The 17,645-nt window shown below is 38.8% G+C and overlaps 1 protein-coding gene across 5 annotated transcripts in view; it reads right to left on the bottom strand.

The window, feature by feature from the left end:
- Positions 1–17,645, bottom strand: part of NELL1 (neural EGFL like 1) — a 293,137-nt gene that overhangs the window by 180,582 nt on the left and 94,910 nt on the right. The gene's annotated exons all lie outside the window — the stretch shown is intronic.

The following is a 17,645-nucleotide window of genomic DNA, read 5'->3' as shown; positions in this document are numbered from 1 at the left end:
TGTTCTTTGTGCTGAGTTGGCCAAAAGGAGTATGACACTGTGCTATCTTTAAATAATTATTGTGTTTACTACATAGGCTATTAATAAGAACAACTCATCTCATGTGCACATAATCTTTCCAAATATTAAAATTACATTGACAAGTAACCTAGAGGTACAAATAATCAACGCTTGGGTCCAAACTGCTATTTGAGAGGTCACAAATCCCACATAACTATTACTAGGTCCCCAAGATGTACAGGTGTCTGGTTCCTGCACCAAAATCTCTAACCCTGAGGTAGATACCCAGGGTCCATGTGTAAGAGAAGGGCAACTCACAGCGTAGGTTTCACATCAGTCAGCCTGCTCAGCAAAGGTAATGGCAAGGGTTTAGCTCAAATCCCACCTCTCCTCCTCCAGGCTTAGAGGACTCACTCCATCTGACAGGGAGACATTTACCTCCCTCACGTTTTCCCAAGAACGTAGGCACAATGGTCCAAAGTGAACAGGCTCCTAATTCCTACTTAAGCACTTAAAACACCCATTAAAGTCATGAGAATTTAAGGATTTAAACTGAAGATTAAGAGCTGAAGTGTCTTTAGGGATTGATCCTCCCTTCCTCCCTCTCTCTCAAAAGGCGACAACCTTTTTTTTTTTTTCGTTCACCCCCTCCCCCAAAAGACAGAGAAGGAAGCAGCTTCTTCCCTTTGTGTAACAGCCCAACCATGAAATGCATTCAGACGCAATTGAGCGTCCAGGTCACTCCTCCACTTTAGAGGATTCACACTGCCATTTCCCTGGCCACCATCCCAACAATCAGAGCAAACTTGTCTGCAGGTGAAGTTCAAACTGTTTTATGTTTGCTCATAAAAAGATTCATCAGGAGAGAGTGAAATTTCCTTTGTAAGGCCAGTGGTCAAGGCACTTACCAAGGCAAGGGACAAGGACTGACAGCTGGTCTCTAACATGAGAATTGTACGTTTTCTGTATGCTGTGCTCATTTCCATCACTTCCTGTAACCGCTGCACTAGCTGTACACAAGAAAAACTCAACTCTTTTCTCCCCCTCATATAGCATGTTCTTATTTAACTATGCCACAGCATTTACTGGATACAAAAAGTTTTGTCCTAAGAGGGCTGTGAGCCCTCTCACCCCCTGGAGAAACAAAACTGGAGAGGATTGTTTAGCTGAGGATCCTAAAAAAAAAAAAAAAAAAAAAAAAAAAAACAACACTTTTGTAGACTTCTTTTAAAAATCCAGACCCACATGTTTCCAAACGCTAGAATAACGCACTGATGAGGAGAGACAGAAACATGTAACAAAACTGAGAATGACTTCATTCCAACTGCCACATCAGGAAACTGTCGGCAGGGAAGCCCTGTTACAATTTTAACAATAGTTTCTTACTATATATTGCATTCACACGAAAATCCCACTTGCTGACCTTAAATGCAGTATCTCACGTGACTTCTAAATTCAATTAAACCAACATTCATTGACCCAGGCTGTCACCACATCTGTGCAGATTACTGTCATTTGAAGTGTCATAATAAATCTTAGATAACTCGATTCAAGTCTGCCTTACTGACTCAAAAGAGCCATGCTGGGGTTTTTTAATCATGTCAAATAACTCATGGAGTGTTTGCTTAATTTTTTCGGGGCTGGCGGGGGAGGGGGGGAAGACGTCAGCAGTCGCCAATTACCAATTATGCTCTTAAGTATAGTTCTCTTTTGTGAAAACTTACCATTTATTCTGCATGCACTGCACTTTTTCATGTGCTTTGCTAATAGCACAGACGAGATTTTTTTTTTTTTTAATCTGTTGGTTGCAAGCACTGCTCCTGTCCCTATGGCAATCAGCAAGTCACTGTATCATTACTGCTTTGTGAAGTCAACTCCAGGTACCCTGGGAGACGCGTTCTTGGGATCCAGCATGTAGGGAACTGTAGCAACACAACAATGCTGGGCCCCGGCAATCAGCTGCCGCTTTTGTTGGACCACACTGAGCTCTGGTTCCACTGGAAGTGGAATTTAAGGAGCCCGTGGAGAGACTAGGAAGCCTTTTCAGTAACTTTGAAAAATAAGACATTAGAAAAACAATGTCAACGCACAGACAATGGAAAAAAATAACAATAAAAGGCTTGGGAAAGTATTTGTATTCTGCTTAAACCACTTGTAAATAGCTCTTCAGCTCTCACATCACACCCACCTAGAGACAGTAAGGCAAGCACAGTTAAAAGCAGAATGTTTAACTATTCACTTCTAGTTCCAGGGCCAGCGACTAAAACTGCTGGCCTAAGCTTCAGAAAAAAATATATGCTGATCACAGCCTACAGCAAAGTTCTCAGAAATCTCAGTTAAAATCAAGAAGCCTATCAACAAAATAAAAGATGATGGAGAGTCTACACAGCTAACCCGTCCAAACAAATAAAAAAAAGTCAGTCACACGGCGAGAGCCTGGGGTTTGCATCAAGTCTGATGAGACATTTTAAAAAAAAAACATGACTGGCACCTTTTGAAAGGAAAGATACCATTTGCAGTCAATAAGAATTTAGTAAAGAATGCAATGAAAGCAGCTGGTGAGTAACTAGGTTTTGCTCAAATGTGACAAATGCAGCCTCTTAGTACAACAAAATACCGGGAAGGAGCAAACAAGAAAACCCAAATGTGTCCCGCATCAGTAAGTTCCATGCAGTTCAAGCGTACTTAACGCCTCCTCAATATACAGTTTGGTTAGCGTGCAGTTTTGATAGCATTCCCATTGCATGCTTTTCATGCAAAAATTAATTACTCCTATCTGTTAGGCATCATAAGCTCTATTACACTAAAATGAGGTTTTGTTTGTTTGTTTCTCTGATGTTTTAATTATTGCAACATGATTACAACAGACGAAAAAACAGCCTAAAGGTACAGATGTAGCTAACATCTAAAATACACTAGTGTATAAATATGTATGAGTATGCATGCAGCTATGGACGATGCTTCTTTTCATAAATAAGGAACTCACATAATCAAAGCTTAGAACATTTTTCTGGTACCTTCACATTTAGTTTATTAACATCTTTCAAAACTGCTCGTCATGACAACAAAGTGACTTTGAGTTAATGACTAAACATCACTCATTCTTTTACAGGGGTAAAAAAGGCGACAGAGGGAAACGTGTGAAGCTTGGTGTGAGATACCTGTAGTCATTAAATGGAAATACACAACACACTGAAGAACATAATGATTTGATCATACACCAACGTTCATCCTCATGCTTACATCTCAGTATTCACACGTCACTCAACCAACCTTGATCTTTAAATATTAAAAGAGTTGGCTTCTAAGTGCAGAGGAACGTGAGAACAGAACACTGCATTTAAGACAAAATTCATCTAAACTCTTCAGGCAATGTTCAGTTCAATACTTCACAGCTGCAACCCAAGCATAATCCCTGCCTTACTACTCATATTGAGGACTCTGTTGTGTGGTTCTCTTGCACTACAGTGCTAGATACTCACAGGAAAAAGCTGTTAAAACTTTTAATAAGTCGTACTTCATCCATGCAGGTACTATCACATCAGCACACAGTTATCACAATCCATCTCATGAGCAACAAAGCTAACCGGCATACAGACAGCTGAGCTGAACACCAGAGCACAAAAAATGCTAGAGAAATCAAGAAGTAGGGCGAAGCAGAGAAGTCCTCCCAAATCTAACCAACGCTAGTTCTCATATCAGAGAAGTCAGCAGAAGTGTAACAGGGAACAGCTTTCAGCTCTTGCTTCTTCCCCAATGGCCAGCGGAGGAGAACCAACACATGGAGAGGACATACCACACAGCACGTAGCAGCCCTGCTCTCAGCATTTTTTATCAGTTCTATCATATGATGCTACACAAGTCAATCGTGAGTCCAAGTTCACATGATTTAGATTCAATAAAAGCTTTAATCATACCTTCTCTATACTTTTCTTGACTGATTTGCCACTTCCTATCATGTTTGTCTTCAATTTCAAGGGCTATCACATATTCTTCCTATTTTATTTATAATCACTCATTTGATGCCAAAAGATTAACTCCAAACTAGAATCAAATCACAACACTCACCTTTGACAATTCATTACTTTAAAAAAAAAAAAAAAAAAACCACAAAACACCCAAGCACAGTCACTTATTCTCTCACATTGCACTTGAGATTCCTTCTGCATTAAGAAGCATATCATTCCCTTCAAAACATTCCTTGGAATAATCCTTTTCCATGATGCCTAAAAGCCCTGGCAAATGGTTCAGCTAAAGGTGTACTCCGAGAAGTTCCACATTTTTTCATTTTTCCAGCTGTCCGTGGTTTCCTGTTGGTAACTCCTGGTGGTGTTTGACAAGGGACAGTATGCCACGCTGCAGCTCTCTCTTGGGTGGCAATAAGCCACCTCTGCATCCAAGCGATTGCCAGCCCTGTGGAGCAGGGCAGAGAGGAAGCCCTTGCCGAGATCTGATCTTAAGTTGGGGATCGCAGCCTTCTTCACTTGGGGGCAAAGTCTGTTGTAGAGGCTGACAGCTCTCACTGAAGTAAGAGCTTACTACAAATTCCTACTTTTCAGAGAGAGAGGTGTCTCTGCCTTACTTTCCTCACTACAACCAATGCATGGCAATAGAATTACTCCAGGTTTACAAAAATTAATTCTAAAGCAGAAACTACTCACTTAAAATAGCAGGATTTTACTTAAGCATAAAGGAAGCTTTTCTAGGATTTAATTTGCAAACCACATTCCCACATATTTTTCCTCCTACTTAAAACATAGTGTCTCATCTTATACCTAGGTTATGAAGCTTCCTGGAAACGAATCTTATTTTTATCATACATCTGAATAACACCTATCACAGTTACAGCCTGTGTCCAAAAACGTAAGTCCTAGACACTGCAGAAATACAAGCAGTTATAAGCACATATAACTCCTCTATCTTTAGCTTTTCCCATGCCATGTGATATATACACACACTTACTGATGTATCGCGTCACGAGTAAGAAAAACCCCCAAGACTACAATGGCATCCTACAGCTACCCTAAAACTGCAATGGCATCTCTTAAGGAAGGCTAACCATAAAACTAGCAAAAACCAAAACACTGGAACTTTAGTGGCACACCGCAAGCACACTGATTCAGGTTAAGTTAATAATATATATATACTTATATACATACAGAGGCTATTTCCTGTCTATATGCCTACTGTAACATCGCATTACTCCTGCGATTCAGGTAAGCATTACAAAGCAGTTCAGTCCTGCTGCTGGTTAAACAACCGCGACAAAAATTTATTCGCTATTTTTTCAAGAAGCAAAGCATTTTTTTCTTGATACAGCCAAGCAACAGTTTAATATGCCCCATGACATAAAACTGACCTACGATAAGACATACAACTGACACGTTCAAACAAAATTCCCCGAGGGTTTAAATGCACCTCTGATCAGGAATATCAAAGAATAGCATCTGACTCTGCTGGAGTTAAGACGGCCCGAACTCAGTTTATCCCCTGTAGCTCCAAACAGTTTAACAGATGATACCAGTCTTTCTATCTACGAGCCAAAATACCTCCTACTGCTCTACACATATTATAAGGAATAACAGTGCTAGCTCTTATGCGAGTTGTTGGATACTTATTTTTGTGTCACAACTAAACAATTTCAGTATCACCTCTTCAACTTTAAGTAATATTATTTTCCAAGACATACATCAAAGAAATTGCACCAATCAACCAAGTTATAGATCCAAAAGTTTTTTTCAACTAATTCAATTTAAACAGGAATAGACAGCTCACGCCCCTTGTACCCTTAAATCAGAATGAGGGTATAGTGCCTTTGGCCCAACTCTTCTGTCCCAAAAGGACTATCTCAGTCTCCTTTAGGTTTTTCTTTGAAGGATAGGGAGCTATCAACTGTAATAAAAACTCACACAAGCCAAAATAAAGAAAGTACTTTTCTACAAATGGGTTGCTTTTCCCTCAAGATACCGGATTTTCTTGCAGATTCTAACTTTGACAACTTCTGGCTGTATCAGGTTTTCTCAGCATCACCAGTTCTTGAGAACTCAATATGCCTACTGGTTCCACAGGAGTCAGATTACGGCTGTGAACAAAACACGCGAGCATTTCTCTGTTTTAGTAATAACATTGAGGAAGAGTTCTCAAGTTGGTCACTTTAGAATTAATTAAAATACAGGAGAAACTACCAGAGAATGATTTATATTCAAAGGAGATTATGGCTAACGATAAAATGTTTACAAAATCAATGGGAACCTAGCACAAAACGGATCTAGCTCAGGGGAATTCATATTGATTAGATTCCTGTGTAGTCCAAGATACAGTTCTCTTTTCCATGTTCCTCATTAGTTCATTTCAAGATTTACGCGAATTGCAAACTAGATATAACTGAGCTCCAGTTATTTATATTGTGTTAACTGAGGAAAAAAAAGAATTCTACTCACCTGAAACAGAAATTCATTTGTTTCCAAATGTTTAATGAGAGAGGATGGTTCAGTCCGCCTCCACATTTATCATCTGTTGCACATTAATGAATATCCAATAATGCCAATACTAACCAAGAAACAACTGACAGAATCTGTTAGCACTCGGACCGAGTTGCTGCTTTCCCCGTGTACCCACAACACAAAACCAAGTACTCCTGGCAACTGAAACAGCGTACGGCAAAAGCAGTACATCTCTATAACATCCAATATTTTGTAGCCTTTTATGTAGGATAGCACTGACAGTAAAATCAGCAAGGTGCTAATTACTAAAAAGTGTGTTAGTGCACTGCAGCTGTTGTGTTGTCAAGCATCAGCTGCCCTACCAGCCACAAAGGCGTGTCATGTTTTAGACAAATTTGATATTACTGTTTGTACAGAAAAATCATTAGATGAAAACCACACACAGTGGCAGTGCCAGGCTCTGGATTGATTCTCATAGAAAAGACAGACTGGACATTTTGCCTTACCTTCTTTCACAAACTGAATGCACTTCAGATCGCTGCTGACCTTTTCACAATAGCACTGATCCAGCTAGCTAGACTGAAAGCCACAAAGCAAATAAAGTCACCTAAGGGGTAACGGGTTAAAGCAAGCTCCAGAACAGAGCAGAAGGCCTGACATTCAAAGGTTAATGTCACTCGTGCCCAAATAAATGGAGGAAACTTTTCATTACCAATGTTGTGGTTCTTAATAGACATAATTCCAGTGAAACAGAGTGCTTAACTGCAAAATAATTCATGTGCATGAACCTGGCATCTCTAAGACTAGTGTCTTAAGAGTCTGAATCGCAGACAGATTGTTGGTTACACAGATTCTAATATCTAGCAATGATCTTGATCTTCCCATACGCTAGCCCAGTTTTCCATTTTGTCAGTTAAGTTACAATACAAGTCTGTAGAAAGACTGCAAAATTCTTCCCGTTTTGCCTACAAAACTCACAATGGAAAACAATGCTCAAATTCTAGTGGTAAGGAGGGGGAGAAAATAATCAGGACCCTTCCTATACCTAGAAACAGCAATGCATCAGCAACAATTTCAGGCTGCCACAGCATCCCACATAAGCCAACGAACAGCATAGTCATGACATCACAAAGCACTGAATCAACTCTGCACAACACTGAGTTTTACTGCCTTATGGATGGGGGACTGGAAAGCAAGGAAGCAAAGACCCGAGTGATCCGCTCCTGAGGAAACTGAGAAAGTGGGAATGGCAACAGCTGCTTCTTGAACATCCACCATGATGACAGGCCCTACTTTATAATCTCTCCCCTGGGCAGCAGGAGCACCACTAGGCCCTGCACCTTGGGCTCCGACATACGGAAAGCAGAGAGAAAGCTCGCGGCCAAGCTGCCATGACGGAAGGTTGCTGCCCCGGGAAACCACCTGCTTTGCCTATGCCTAGAGCCAGCCGCGAGGCCAACAGAAATTTCTCAGTGCAAACTCTTTGCAAATTAGATTTTCTCTCTTCTTGCAAAACACAGCGTATCTCTGAGCTAACACTAACTCACATTCACGTCTGAAGATGCTACTGTGTATTCATATAATTATCTCAGCACTAATAGCTACCAATATGTACAGACGCATTCTCTGGTGAAAGCTTGAAGGGAAAATATGAGTCATAAGAATTAGGGAAACAAAATAATGGAAATGAAGATGAGGGGTGAACAATCCTAAGGGAGATGAGAGATAAACAGGAGTTTGCATTTCACAGGAAAGGGTTTGTTTTGTTTCATTTTACTGCACATTAAGCACAACAAGAACATATTTAAAGAAATCAGATCAACAGAAAAAACAGAACTAGAACTGAGAATATTTAAGCCTACCTTAACATCTAATATAGCCAATTTCATCCTAATCATTTTCAAGCACTTTCTTAAGTCCATAAATAGAGAGAAAATCATTTTCTACTACTGAAACACAGTGATCCCTACAGGGACAACTGGCATGAGGCATATACAGCTGCAGCGAGGGAGTTCAGGACAAGACAGAAAACACAGCGACATCCTCAACAGAACCAATACCAAAAAAAATTAGGTTAATAAAATGCAACTAACCAGAAACTCTCAAGAGTGAGAAGGAAAACTGAGATGTCTAATCTAGAAATGAAAGGTGGAAATTAAGAAAGTGCTAAGAGCAGACGGTGAAAAAATTTCTAGAATGCCCAAAGGGTATTTTGAAATTTACCTTTTAGATATGACGAACAGACATGCTAACTGGAAAAATGGTAAGGTATCTTTTTGTAAAAAAACGTGAATACTAAAACTATTGTAATAGTCAGCAAATCAACGGGAAACTAACATCAATGTAAGAGTAATCTTTGTAGATGCTGTACATACCTTTGTACTAATTTCGATTACTTGAATCAAAGTCTCTTTCTAACTTTTTTTAACTCTCTTCTCCAGCCTCAAAGGTACAAAGCAGCAGATTATTAAGTAGAGATAGATGTCTTAAAAAAAATGCACTTTTTGAGTTTTTTTTTCAGAGGCAGCTACCTACCTAAATGAAATTGATTTGTCTGTCAAAAATCTTACAGAATAAGAGGAATTATCTTTCTAAAAATTAAATATGTACGTGAATATTTTACAGAATGCCTTTCCTCAGCTGGCAATAACATTTAATAAATAAAAATGCGGAAAAAAAAGCCAACTTATTTCTTACTACATAAGCAGTTTGCTTACTTTTGTACACTTAGTCTATTTTCTGGTATTATTCTGCTGTCCCTTACCAATTACCTTCATCCAGTAAACCTCACAATACCCCAGCAAGAAAGCAAAGGATTTTGTTAACACTTTTATCCCAGTTTCCTGACAGCAAACCAAAACAGAGAAACTTGCACAGATATACACCAGGAAACAGACAGATCCTACATCCGTGAAGGCCCAGATAAAGCTTCCTTTTCGTACTAGGACAGTGCAATTGGACAAAGCAGTCTTATTTTTAGTTTCAGTTCAAATGTAGCTCCTCATGCAATACACTAAGAAGATACATTGCTCTTTTTCATCACTAAATTTATACATGTGTTTCCATAAACGAATTTCACTGAAAAAAGGGGAATTTATTTATTATTTGAAAATAAAACTTAATACAAATATATAAAACAAATATGCCTCAATTTCAATGGTGAGCAGAAACAGAGATATTAAAATGGCTATACACCGGTGTAACCCTACTACACCTGCATTATGTCAAAAGCTCAATGCCTCTTAATAAATTCAGAATGGTTTACATTTAATACAGACACACCCTCTACAACCAGCGTACAACTCGATTCCAAATTAATCTGAACAAAAGCCATAAGGAGAAATGGCAAAATATGCATGCTGAAATCCTAAAAAGAAATTAGAGGGTTAACTATATAGAAAAGCCATAGGTTAGCAGTAATGTCTTTTCCGATGATTTCTAAACTTTTGTGCTTTATTTTTATATGCAGATTAGCTTTGAATACCCAGAACCATATCAGTAAGTTTTTGTCATGGATTTTGAGACTCTTGCACTTTCAGAACCAATTTCGTTTTTCCATCTACTGGAAACAAAATATATCCACATAAGGAAAAAGACAACAGATAATATTTACTGGAACAGCCCCTAGTTATGCTATTACCAAGAGAAAAACACATTTTCTATTAAAAATAATAAAAAAGAAATATTTTTATGAGAAAACAGATTATTTTTCCATTTAGTTTTTTTTTTTGACTGAAGGATAAAAACTTAATTCCTTTCAGTAGTTTCCAAAAAAAATTAACAGTTGCGGGGAGAAGGGGGTTGTTTGGTTTGTTGCCCCTTTTTTTTGGTTTTCTTTTGCCACTAACTTTAGGTAAGTCAAAGCTTATAATTTTAATCATACAACTGGCCAACACAAAACATCTGGCAGATGTCCTTTCTCTGGATGCAGCAAAGCTGCTGTATTTGTGACCTATTTTACAGACCCGGGACACCGTAAGTTTCCTGGCTCTCCAAAAGCAACCCTCTCCCCTAGCCTTTCAATTTCACCGTCTTTGTACCAACATTCTTCTCTGCTACCTTCTCCCAAGATGGGATGCTGTGGCTTTGCGGGCAGGCAAAGCGCCACTGTGTCCCACAGGGTCCCTACCTGCTTACGGCTCAGCACGTGTTCCAGAAGCACCAGAGCCTCAGACCCACTTGTACAGAAGCAGTTGAAACTGCTTAAAAGGGTTAAAATATATATTTCTTTGACACACCACAGCAATGAGAACATTCCTGAGAAGTTTAATGCCATTTTTCCCCAAGATACCTGACATCTATATACAAACCTGAGCAAAATTATTCTCTACACATACTTCGCTACGTCCATTACCTCAGGACTCAACACTCCCTAGGCTGAGATCAGAGTCCTCTACATGGGTCCTTCACATGGGTCCCTCTAGTGAATCACGGGTTTTCCTGTGTTCCTGGAACTGATGCGGGGTGTTCATTTCAGTTTGGAATAGGTCTTGTCGTAGGACAAGTGCACATCCTTCCCTCTTCTGACCTGCCCATGACAACTTTATAGCTACATTTAGACAGCCTTTAAATTGGATCTGTTGTTCTACCAGCATATTGCCGCAGAGACCTTGAAGCAGGTAAATGACACCATTTACAACATGCATTTTCATATGGTCACAGTCGAGCCCAATCCAAAGAGGTTATCTATAAACTGTCTATGAGAACTTCCATTTGGACAAGGGACTCCACACCCGCAAAGCTATTCTTTAAGAGCAACGGAGAGACAGTTTGAGCAAAACTGTGCATCAATTCTCTTTCAAATAGCTCAAAAAAAGTTTACGTGTATTGGCATTTAAAAGAGACTATCTTTTTCTTTTTTCAAAACTTTCAACTATGCAAAACAGTTGCCCTCTCTGTATCCCCAAGCACTGCAAAAGGTACATAGAGTGCCAAGAGCATCTAACGTCCCTCCAGTCCTCTCAACACAAAACATGTTAGAGGATAAGAGATAGAATCACTACAAAAATTAGGTTGGAAGTTACCTCTGGAGCTTTTCTAGTGCAAGCCCCTTTTGTAAGCAGTGCTAACTTCAGAGTTACATTTGGTTATACAGGGTCCATCGAACGCCAGGTACACAGTTGTTCAAAATGCAGCACTTGCCCAGCCATAACCAGAACCCACTCCAGAAATACTCTCCAAATCATGCTAGACAAGACTTGCTCAGCCATCCAGGAAAAACCTGCTGGTCCATTACTGGCATTTGGTTTTCAGTTAATACTTTCCGTTATTGAATTTTCTTGTCAACTTAAATCGTGAACATCCACTAGCTTTGAAAAGAAATCACCTTCCAGGCAGTGAAAAACAATTAGCGATACACTCTAGAGTAATGATGTCCTTTACAAAACAGGTATCATAACGGAAGAAAAAGACAGCCAAAGTAATCTTATCTCATGTTGATTGACATTTCCATTTGCTAGAGCTTTAAAATCGTGTTCTCCAAATGTACTGCTCTTGCTGTTGTGTGATATTGAAGCTAGTTGGACTTGGCTGTAGTACTTAATCCCATAGCGTCTCCCAAATATTCATGGAGTGCTCAGTAAAAGCAGCTGTATAAGGTATATTGAAGGTATTGTTTTTGAGCCCACTCTGTATATTTCTCACAGTAGAAGCTAGGGTTTATGATGATCCTGCGTCCATGAGAGCATTCAGAGACAGCTTGTTTAACACTATTCTACCCAAAAGATTTTTAAGTCAGCTTCAATCGTTAATGGTCTTTGTTACCAGAAAGGAAGAGCCTCTAGAAAAGATCTTTTCTTATACTTTCTGATAAAACAACAGTACTTTTGGGGAGGAAGAAGGGAACCTCATCTGAGTTCCTCTCTGAAGTGAGCAGACCTCCAGCTGAAAACAGCTGGCCACAGAGCTGTGCTAACGCACAGCTAAGAGCCTGTTGCCTTGTCATAGCCCTTTCCCATATACAGGGCCTCTTCCGAGGCCAATGGATCAAATTTAAAAGTAAACACATCACTGGGCTCCGTAACACAGAAAGGACCCTATGACTCAAATGCACATTTATTATTTCCATCAAATTGCCTAAAACACAATTTAAGTGTAATCCTTGCAGTCTTCACACTGAGAAAGTTGCTATTCTGTCAGATCCTGGGTAACTAAAGCCTTTTGTGCTGCCAAGAGGAAAAGTGGTTTGCATGTATGCATAGGCACACATCACAGACACAAACACACACCTGTCATTTTTTGAACAATTCTAGTTACGTTCCAGATTTTAAAAAAGGCAAAACCTCAACACCTCAGCATCTAAGCTTTAAGAGCTAAGTCCCCAGTTTTTAGCAACTTATATAAAAGTACTGGTAAGTGGCTTCCATTCAAGTCCAAGCAAAACTACCTCATCATATACTAATATTTCTCAGAATTTTACAGTCCAGCTCTACCACAAGCAAACTTCTGATCATTGCTACAAGAACAACTCAGAATTTTTTCTTTGCTTTGCTGCCAACTGTTCAATGCAAGCACTTACCTGGTCTAAACTGCCACAAACTCTTCCAAATTTTTCCTTTCTTCATTGATGCCAGCAGAAATGTGCAAGGAGCCACACTGCATTGTAATTCAGAGGAAGAATTTTGGCAATATCAGGATCAACACAAGGCCTAAATGGGTAAAGAGCAGCAAAAGCTCTTTCTGCACACAAGGGTTAGTACAGACTTATCACGTAACCATTTGTGGCATGGCTTTCTCCCTCTTTCAGTGATGGAACATGTGATGGGGACAATTTACTGTAAAGGGTCATTGTAGTGTAAAGACAATGACGCTGACCCAGCAGGAACATACAGGTGTTTGTTGTTTTTTTTCCTATGGGTCAGCTTTTAAGTCAGATTCTGCTACAGTTAGTAGCCAGCAACATGTCACTGGGCTTTTCATTAACCCATCTAAAAATGAGATAAAGTTCTATTTTTAGAAAGTAGTTAGAAGCGAAGGCTGTGAAAGAGCAGTTTATAAGGCACTCAAACTCTATGCCACCTCCTAGAGAGGTTGTCCAAGAGAGAGGCAGTCTGTTCCACCTCTGCTCCTACCCACCCCTCCTTACAAACTCAAAAATACACAAACGCACCCCTGGAACCTGGAATGTGGACACACAAAGAGATATTGATTGCAGAAGCTCCCTAAGTTACTGTCTTGAAGGCTGAATGCAAATACAGATTGGAGAGACAGTGAACTGCTTATAGACAGTGAACTAGGCCAGTATTGTTTCATTCCGTATCAGAAATTATCAGCCTATTCTTGGCAAATAACAAAAGGCAAAAAGCAAAGTTTATATGCGAGATATCAAACTATGTCCAGTACAACTCAGAAGAACAACCCTACCATGTAAGAGCACTTGCTGAAGGGGAGATGGCATCCCCAATCCCTCCATGTGAAAAACAAAAAAAAAAAAAAAAAAAAAAAAAAAAAAAAAGAAAGAAAAAAAATCTCAACAGCCTCAGCGCAGCGGTTTCATTGACATTCTGAAGGGGCAAAGAGGATTTTTTTTCCTTTAATAGCAATGATTGTAAATCTATTCAAATGCTAGTTACTAACATATGACCTGACAGTTGCAAGGCTGAATTTCTTTGGAACCATAATTATTTATGACACTTCATTACAATAACTCCATAACATATGCTTACCTTATTAGAAATTAAAATTTATTTTCATATAAAACTCAGCATCACATTACACCAAAAGAACTAAAGTTACTCCAGGGAATGGCAAATAATTTCACTTTCCAGGGTTTGGTATTGGAATATCAATTGAAACTAATTCACTTGTAAAGATAAAAGCCATTTTGATAACACAAATAATCCATCTAGAGTCATATAAGGCATCTTCCAATGAGCTCCCAAATCTTCTCAGTATAAAAATTTTAACATTTTGTTTGAAAACTTTCTGTCCACTAGCAAGTACATCCTCTCTGCCTTTGAACATATGCATTTATGTGGCAGGGAGAAGGATTTATTTTGTTTTTAATTCAGCCTCCTCCACCAGCAGCTCACAGCACAAGGAAACTGCAATCTCATTTGTTAGAGTCCATAAACCCACAAATGCAGGAGACCGACAAGTTTCTGCCTTTTGATCATTTTATAAAAGACGAATTTGAGTTTATGCAATGCTTAAGATTATCATTTAAAATAAAAAGTCTTTCTCTATGAAAACACTATGCAGGACAAATGTATTATTTGCACTATATCACCAAGAGAAGGGACTTTCACTGACAAACGGGACTACAGACATCAGTGGACTTTGAAAATTGACAGTGTCAGGTAACCAAAATCTTAAAAAGTAGGTTAACAAGTACCTGACAAAGAAATTGTGAACTTCCTTAAAAAAAATAAATAAAAAAACACCCACACAACCTGTCACCAAGTCACACATTTATAAAAAGGCTGGGTAAGTGGTTTTGTTTGTCTGGGGTTTTTGGCAGGGGGGTGGGTGGTTTGGGGTTTTTTCTTGTTTTGTTATGGGTTTTTCGTTTGTGTTTTTTTTCTTAAGTCTCCATGGGAGTACTTGGTTCTAACTGAAACGCTGCCATTGAGGTAGTCTTTGTGGCAGAGATAGTGATCTTGACTGTAACATTTTTAGATTCTTCCCCTGCCCTCCCTTTTCCCACAGTTTCAGGGTAGAGAAAAACTCAGTGCATTTGCAATGAACAGTCATTTGCTATCAACATTTGTCCCATTTTCTTAACTTTAGGTAATTTCATGAAGTATCTGATATGTACAGTTACGCATATACGTACCTATGCAGCACAGAACGTAAGGTTATTATTCTAGTTAACAGTGAATATTGATTGCAGGAAATGCAGACACCTTGTGAGGCAGGTTTTTTGAGAGTACAACAAACGGAAGGACTATCATTAGAAGCTGATCCAGAAATCAAGTCAACAGACACCTTCCAAAGCCACAGTCATACATCACTGCCACACAGAAGGTTTATACGATACCACATAACACTAATGTCACCTCCCAAGCCACAATGCAGTGAAATTAAAACAGCTGCAATGAAATCACCACAGAGAAGGGGGGGAAAATTCAACAAAATTCAACCTACTTGATACAGCAGGAAAAACATCAGCTGTGGAAAGTCAGTGGATTGCCAGCAGACTTTTACTCTGATGGCTGTGTGCAGGGCTGGGTTTATTGGTTTTCAGTTTAAAGTGCTCGTGAAAAGTTCCGCACATTAAACAGCTATTTACATACAGGATACGATGAGTCAAAGGATTAAAGGTAGGCTTTACGAAGCCTACATTAAAAGTAGGCTTTACAAAGCTCTCCTCTCCAGAACCATAACAGAAGCCACATTGTACGATAAAAGATTTTCTTGTTCCTCTGTTTTGCATCATAAGTAAACTTTTACTTTTGTTTTTCATTACAGCATTCCAATAGCAAGGTCTTTGCATTTGGAACTAAATCACTTATCTTAAAAGGCTAATTTTTCTTGATTTCTCTGGGGAAAACCACATCTTTTTCCTCTGCATTTTGCAATTATTATTTTTCTATATGACTTTCAGAAAACAAAACATTTTCTAAACAAACTTTAATTAATTTGAGTATCTTCAGAATGGATTTTTTTCCAGCATATTTACGTATCTATTTTTCTGTAAAGAATTTCCTGACTACATCTGATATCTTCAAGTTCAAAGGAGAAGAAACAGAAACCAGTAAAGACCATTGTATGTCTCTGGAACACACTTAGAAATTACAAGGAAATTAAATGTGGTTTAACTTTTAAAATAAATAGCAGCAGAATCCTGAGGTTTCAAGCTTTCTCTCTCTGAGGTTGAGAGCTTGATAGCCTTATGAATCTAAGTTAACCAATACACCGGTGTTGGGAAATGATACCGTTCTCCAAACCAAAGATAAGTAAGAATGGGATCTCTTCCTTTACAAGCTCAAACACTGAGACAACTAACTCGCAGAGCTCTAAATCAAAATACATAGAAAACAGGCAAAAAAAAGTAAAAATAAGTGAAATACATTGGTTTTATAGAACGCAGAGAATCTCCACTTAACTCCTTCATTCATTACAAGCTTCATTTACTTGTTTTCCACAAAAAAAAAAAATCCACCCCTATACTATACCAACATCCTGCCAAGTTGTACCTTCAGATATATGCCTTTGACCTCATTTAAATTACAGCTTCAGCATGTGTTTGAGAACATTATACAGCCAACTATGAAATGATTTTATTTAGCAGATGAAACACCCAGATGACAGAAATGAGTTTAAAGAGGCACAGAAATAAATTTGGCAGAAAACCGTTCTGAGGAGTCAAAGGAAGCTCCTCACAGGGCTGAAAGGAGTCACCTCTTGCCTAATCAATTTGTCAGTGTGCAATTCCCCTTGCTAAAGGGCCTTCTCTTCTCCATGGTACCTGCTAAGAACTACTCTCCATCTAGCAAATTTAAACTTTCGTAACACACAGAAAGCGCCTCGTTCATCTATCCCACGGTCTCAGGCAGAAAAAGCAGCTGCGTGTGTTCTGCTGCCTCATGTTTCACCCATGTGCACAGAAGTCAGGGATTTGACTTGCCCACCCAAAATGTAACGCAATATAGACCAGATATGTTGTAATTCCCGCTAATTTCTTCAAAAAGCTCTTTCTTCCTCCACCACTACCACTAACGCACTGCCAACAACTCCAAAATTATTTGAGTTAAGAAGTTTAATTTTTATCCATAGCGGAAAAAAGGGATGGTCTGCTACTGGGCAAATAAAAACACTAAGCACTGACTTTTTATATAAAACATTAAAAAAGAACAAATACTGGATTCTCTATCATTGCTAATAAAGAGCCTTGTTACTGTCTTCTGATTGCTAAGTAATCCTTGCAGTATACATAGAGCAGCTCTTCTCGCAGTTTTTTGTACAAAAGTTTCTCTATATACAGTATATCTGCTGCCTACTTTTAAAAGAAATGCGTAAACTGCTTTCCCAGTTAGTCAAAGTGCAGATATAGGACCATTCCAATTTTTGTTTGTAGAGAACTGAATAAATACCAGGAGATTTATAGTTGCAATTTGCTGAACAGCTTTATAAACTGTTATTTAAAGTAGTCCTATTCACTTACATACACTAAAAAGTCTTTTTATGAAAGTGGGGTCATTTCAGCCCAGTCCATACATGTCTTTTTTATTCTTTCATCCTGTCCTCCAATGCTCACAGTAT

This window comes from Chroicocephalus ridibundus, chromosome 4 (assembly GCF_963924245.1).
Source record: "Chroicocephalus ridibundus chromosome 4, bChrRid1.1, whole genome shotgun sequence".
Classification (NCBI taxonomy): Eukaryota; Metazoa; Chordata; class Aves; order Charadriiformes; family Laridae; genus Chroicocephalus; species Chroicocephalus ridibundus.
Note: the sequence above shows the minus strand (reverse complement) of the source record. Positions and strands in the feature narration are given on the sequence as shown.